Source organism: Strix uralensis, chromosome 22 (genome assembly GCF_047716275.1).
Source record: "Strix uralensis isolate ZFMK-TIS-50842 chromosome 22, bStrUra1, whole genome shotgun sequence".
NCBI classification, from domain to species: domain Eukaryota; kingdom Metazoa; phylum Chordata; class Aves; order Strigiformes; family Strigidae; genus Strix; species Strix uralensis.
In genome coordinates this window covers 10,245,835-10,252,482 of record NC_133993.1, presented here as the reverse complement: position 1 = coordinate 10,252,482, position 6,648 = coordinate 10,245,835, and positions in this window count along the sequence as shown.

The window sequence follows — 6,648 nt, the reverse complement described above, 5'->3', positions numbered from 1 at the left end:
CCCGGGGGAGCTCTGACAGCACCGCTTCCATGCGTGTTACACCTCGAGCAGCTGATAAGGACAGAGCCAGCACAAGGACCTACCCGTAGCCCTCTCCACGCGCTTACCCTGCCAGCTGCTGTACCACACAGAAATACCCACGGCAGCACAGAAATTGGAGCAGTTCCGTCCTGCTTCACATCCCCTACGAGAGGTCAGCGTGAGCCTCGTCAGAGACATACCGGGGCTGTTCGCAGAGGCAGGATGGAGCTGTTAAGGTACTGGGTTGTGGGCCAGGAGTTGGAAGTCTCCGATGATAGAAGATCTCCTGGTATCTCAGTTGCTCGTCTGTAATATGTGAACAACAACACCGTGTTTTGCCTGTGGCTGGTTAATTGTAAACTCCCCAGCCCGGGGCTCTTTCCTAGCATGCACATATACTGTTCTGGGCCTTGATTCTGCTCGAGGAGCTTCATGCACAATTTTCTAAGCGTAACTTTGTCCCTGCTGCTGTTCCAAAGTGAACGTCAGTATTTTTTATACCTCCTTTCAATGGCTATGACCATGTTGCAATATTGGAAAAAGAAGTAATATATCAGCTTCTTCTCATTTTCCCTTTCATCTTCCCAAGCCCCTCACACCCTGTTCATCCCCTCTTCCCCCAGAGTCTTTTCCAGGTTGGGAGAAACCAGAGAAATTAATTTAAACATGATCAAAGAATTCTACTCTCCCAATGCCTTGCTCTATTTCTCTGAGCAGAAATGCAGCAGATATATAATTAGAATATATATATTCTATTTTTATATATATATATGTACACACACACAAGCAAATACTTTATAATATGCAAAAATGTCAGCTCTCCCGAACAAATCGTTGTCACACTAGACAACATCCCAGAAACAGGGGGAAAAAGACTTTAGCCATTATGCAAATAAACAAGGGTTTATACCCTGGAAATGCAACTGCAACCTCAGGTACAACAGCATGCTGAACCATAATTAATAGCACTGAAAGCAAGTAGGGAGCAGATTGCTACAAAAGGGCCTGTGGGTGGTGGAATAAAATCTCAAATAGATGCACAGCTCTGAATCTGCATTTTACAAGTGCTGTGGAATTAAGCTTTGGTTACAACTGGGAGCAGGGAATTAGGGCTCCTGAAGTCCTTGCCTGGTTGTATATTAAATGTCTTTATGCCTCGGGTTGCCTCACCTAGAAAGGAAGGATGGGAATAATTTCCTTTCTCACAAACAAATAGTAAATTTGCTAATATTTGTAAGATACTGACAGGTGCTCAGGGGAAAGGTGTTTTCAAGGTGGTGGGGAATTACTTGCTAAGGTGATTGCAAACATCATACACGCATCATCTCAGAAGCTGTTTTTTAAATCTCTTACACTCACTAAAAGAATTTAGAAATCTTCTCGAGTCAGCTTTAGAGAGGAGGAACGGGTGCTGCTGTAGCCAACCTGTCTGACTGGAATACATAAAGCTCACGCTCGCCACAGCTGGGGCGGGTGGCAGCAGCACTCACCCAAAGTGGGGCTCAGACAAACCCCGGAACAGGTTTGAGGGAAGCCATGAAGCCAATTATAACGCTGGGTTTGTTTTTATCTTTGTGAGACAATTTTATTAGTTTGCATAAAATACATTTCTGGCCCATGGGTGTGAGAAACAGATTTTTTTGTTGTTGCGTTCAGCAAAGGGAAATGTATTTGTACACCCAGAAGCACACCCTTCTCTCTCTGACACACCAGCTATTTGCCTTGCTCAGCCACCTCTCTGCCTCCCCGTCAGCAGGGCCCCGCGAAGGGTGAACCGCTGCCGTAAACATCTGCAGGGTCTGCGGGTGAACCTGCTGGGTGCTGGCCAGGACAAAATTCAACTGGCGCCTGCAGCAAGGGCCGTCGGTATTTCAGGCAGGTAGTTCCCCAGAAAACTTAAGAGCGCGACTCTTTTCATCCCGTAATCAGACTGAATTACAAAATTACTGATCCAAAGGCTATGCTAAAATTGCAGCGGTGATGCCCCCCCGCCCGTTGGCAGTCCCCTGCAGATGTACTTTCCCCCCTGCGCGCTGGCACGCTTCTGCCAGCCGGCTTTCAAACGGCTCAAGCGATGTTTCTGCCACCACAAATTACTATCTTAAGCTCCGCACCACTCTCTCAAACGGCAGATAGGGAAAGATTAGAGGGTGGCATCCTGTAGTGTGATAATTATCAGCACAGCTCCCAAAAAAGGCTCAGCTAACAGGCTGGATCTAAGGAAGCAGAAAACACCTGCACATTTCCATTCAGCTATCACGAGAGGATCTCTGCAATAACCTTCATCTCCTCCCACAACTTTCTCATTACAAAAGGATGAGGAAGAACTTGTGAACTCAATTCACGTACTGAAAATTTTCCAAAGGCTGGGTTTATTTGTCTTATCTTTTCCTTTTTACACAACAAATCCTGATTGTTTAGCAACCAGGTCAGAGCAGGCAGCAATTTTCGCAGAAAAACTGAGCTAAAATTTGTTGGTCCCCTCCTTAATTTGAACATAAAGTTATAAAAATTGATGTGTGGCTTTGTTACATTTTTTAAAACCTGACAAAATCTTCAGCATGTGCTGGCAGGATGCCTATAAAGCCCTTTTCCTCTGCACAAAATACGTAACTAATAAAATTGCAGGATTGCTGTGATAAAGAAAAAAGAAAGCCTTTTATATTTGTTTTCTTTTTTTTTTTTTTCTTTTTAAAGTACTGAAAAGAGCGGGTTTGCTATTCTTTTAAGAATAATAGCAGATTTCATGCTCTGTGACACCTGCACACAAGTACTGGCTTCCTGGTACCTGCTCTTGAAGGTTATTTCCATGACTCCACTTTGCTGCAGAAGGATTTTTAACTCTGCCAGCCTACAGACCTACAAAATAATAAGAAAACCCAGGGTGAGAATTTGTGAACTCCTTCACCCTTTCTAGCTGACGGAGGTGGGGATAACTTGACGTGCCTGACTGTTCACAAAGAAACGAAGATCTGTGATAGCTCCGGCTGTTGGCAAAGCAGGCAAGTGATGCCTGGAGGTGTCTGACAGCAATAGAGATGCACGAGGTTGCACGTGAATCTCCAGGAAACAGCCTGTGCCACGAGCTTTGGTCCTGGGAACACGGGACTGCTTAATACGCAGCAGTGAAGAGCAAGACAGAGCTTGAAGCAATCATCAGGTTAATTTCTTTAACATTTACGCTATCCCTTGTTACTGCACTTTCTTGATATTTCCACGCCTCTATTGCAGGCCAGATTATTTTCCCTCCCCAGACAGGACAGCCGCCTGGGCTTCTGCGGAGTTGCTCTGTAACTTCGACGAGAATTTGCATCCCTACGGAAACAAGGTTTTTCTTGGTGTTTCTTCAAAGGAATAATAGGGCCTACCAATATGCTCAGCCTGAGAAAACTGATAAGATCATAAAACAGAGTGGTATTGGCTGCAATAACTTCCTATCTGTTATGAAGCTTCCCATGGCTCAAACGGGTAATTATCTCCATGTTGTGCTGACAGGTTCCCATCTGCTTAGGGCTGAACATTGCATCTTAAAAAGAAGCAGAAAGGAAGAGCACCAGTTACACTCTGACAGGTTTGCTCAGCTCTACAGAAAACCAGAGGAACTTGATTTGAGATGCTAATGAATTCTTAGTAATCCACTTCTTTTTTTGTGCTGGTCTCTATTTCTCTGCAAAACTGGAAGATGGAGAAAAGCTGAAGATAGGAAAAATATAAGGACTATTTATAAGGAAGGAGCAGACTGGAAAATCTAGAGGCCAGATCCTCAGCTAGATTTGACAACTGCAGAGGAACAACTCTGATGCGAGGTAAACCTTTAATATCTGATGAAATATCAACAGTATACACAGGGCACAAACCTGCACCACCTTTGCATCCACCTCATCCACCCACTGCCTTGCCTCTTTCAGTCCTACATTTTCTCCATCCAAACATTTAGTGCCATCATCTAAGCCAGGAAGCAAGAGCTGGGACTCTGGATGCTGCCTCCAGTATCTTCTAAACAACCTTGAAGAAGTCCCTCGGCTCCTCCTGCTTCAGCATTATTTAGATAAGGGTTACCTCCTCCACAGGGCACGTTACACAGCTCTGTGATTTAATGCACGCAAAGTGCTTTAAGATCCTTGGTTGACAGGCACGGTAGAAGGCCAGAGCATTGTTAATTTATCTCAGTCACCATCACTGTCCAAAATGAGGTGGAAGATGCAGGGAGAAAATGGCAAGTCCTGGCATTAAATCTGCTTCTGCCTCACGTGCCCCAAACCAAGACACTTATGATCCTAAGAGCAACAAGGACATCTGGAAATTCTGTGTATTAGTGAAGATCCTGCTGTGGTTTTCTGCAGCCCTAAGTTTCAACAGGATGCCGCTTGGGTTTGATATTGCAGTGAGGACACGGATGATGCAGCATCACAGAACTGCAGTGAGCATCAGAGCAGCCAGGCCATGATTAACCTCAGTCCTTCACTGCATGGAATGTATTAAATAATTACCTCTTATTTTTTCCCTGTTTACCTATTTTTTTGTTAAATTTTCCATTATCTTTTTTTTTTTCCTTTTAATTCCTCCAGCTGCGTCTCATCCGTATCGCTGCACAGTTCCGCAAGCAAAATAACAATAAAATTGGGCTTTGTGTTATCAAAATTCTGATCAGCTCCTCAGCAGATGAAACCATTTCCGAGGTCTGGGACGCTGGATGTATACATTCCTGCCCTTCTTAGCCCTGTGCCATACATCAGCCCTTCCACACTCTGCCGCCGGTCCTTCAATAGAAATGCCAGCCAAGGAGGGCATGGAGATTTTATCCTGAGAATTCATTAAGGATGGTACAAAACAATGCCTCAATTCGCTCCATATCCTTGCACAACGCAGAGCAGAGCCTGTGCTGGATGAGTCAACAATTCCCCACTAATTGTGTACTTTTATCATTTTGTAACAAGCCTTAAACTGCCTTCTTCAAGTATAAATGAAAGGCTGTATCTAAGCGCCTTAATAACGTTTCAGAGTTTCAATGAAACCTCGAGAGAGAATAAACATTTGGCAAATGAGGAAAAATTTGATTTAAACAGGGTAAGTACTGCAGAAATTTCACTGCCTAAGACTGCATACAAAGTGACACAAAACTTGGAGGCATTATGTCTTTCTTCTGCAGTTTATATTACTATTATTTCCATTTTGTAATGCTTACAGCACACTAGATGCTGCTCTTATTAGTGCTGGTCCTAGTGGTGCAAATTTTCCAGTATTGTCTCTTGCCTCCCACATTTGGTGTTTTCTTTTAATGCCCCAGAACAATTCGAGAAACCGCAGAAGAATGCCAGCTTTCTGCCTGTTGCTCAATAGTTTTCTAGTTATTTACATCTAGCCCTTGTGGTGAGAGGGGATATCTGAAGACAGGAAGAATACATTTTCTAAAGAAAAGGAAAAACACCTTAAATAAGTAATATATGAGGCCAGTTTTGGGAGGCTGAACACACTGGCTTGGCACATACCTCCTGCCCCCAGAGACTAAAATGGAAAAGGCTCGTTTGAGCAGGATGGAGGGGAGTGAGACACAATCCTTCCCTGGCAAAAACAGACATAATTTGTCCCGGCCTGACAGACTGCAGAGCCCCTTCCCGGACCCTGGAATCATTTGAGCTGGAAGGGGCCTTCCAGGGGCTTCTCCAGTCCCCACCCCGGTGCACAAAAGCTTCCTTTAGGTATCCCTATCTAACCGCTCTTAATTCCTATTTGCACCTAGTTTTACTTTTAAATATAGGTGCCGCTCCTATCACAGGGCTCTCCCATGATTTTCCTGAAAATCAGGCCTGTGATTAATGAAATAATGACTGAAAACTGTGCTGTTTCAATAGCACAAAAGATTTAGAACTTGCCCACATGGCCATTTCAGAGGAATTTAATGACATGCTTAAACACGGCTTCGGCGCGCTTAGGGCTACCTCCTAGCTTCCTAGGCATCCTTTCAGAAGCCTAACGTGCTCGGGCTCTTTGGAGAAACAACAACCAGCAAGTGTCTGCCATCTAAACCCCAGGCGTTTGAAAAGCTGACTCTGCCGCAGTCCTGCTCTTGTCAGTTCAATGTTGCCACCGTTTCTGCCACTGACAGTAGCAGAGCACCAGAGACACAACTGATATTTTTACCAGACTTACATAATGTTGCTCACACGTTCGGTGTAGGCAGGGCAAAGATAAATTAGGTACACAAGGCAAGGCCACTCATGCATAGAATAAGCAGTTAGCACTCTAGCAGAACCATCGCCATAGTTTATAACAACTCAGTTGTACTTTTTTCCTTATTAGCTTTCATCCTGTCATCTCAAAACAGTTTACAAACACTGACTAGATTACAGAGCCTCAAATGAAGAAAAAAAAATAAATAAATCAACTGTGACTCATTCAACCAATTTAAAACAAACACAAGATAATACTTTTACCACACAATGCAATTAAACCGCAGAACTCAGTGTCACTGTTGCTATCGTTAATTATGCCAATCATTATGTAGTTAGATGTATTTATGTAGGTCCACCACTGCATATTAAACATGGGAGGGAGCCTGGATGTAGCTTCAGACTCGGGAAACCCTTAAACCACCGTCAGGCTCCGGAAAGCTGTACCAGAAGAAGG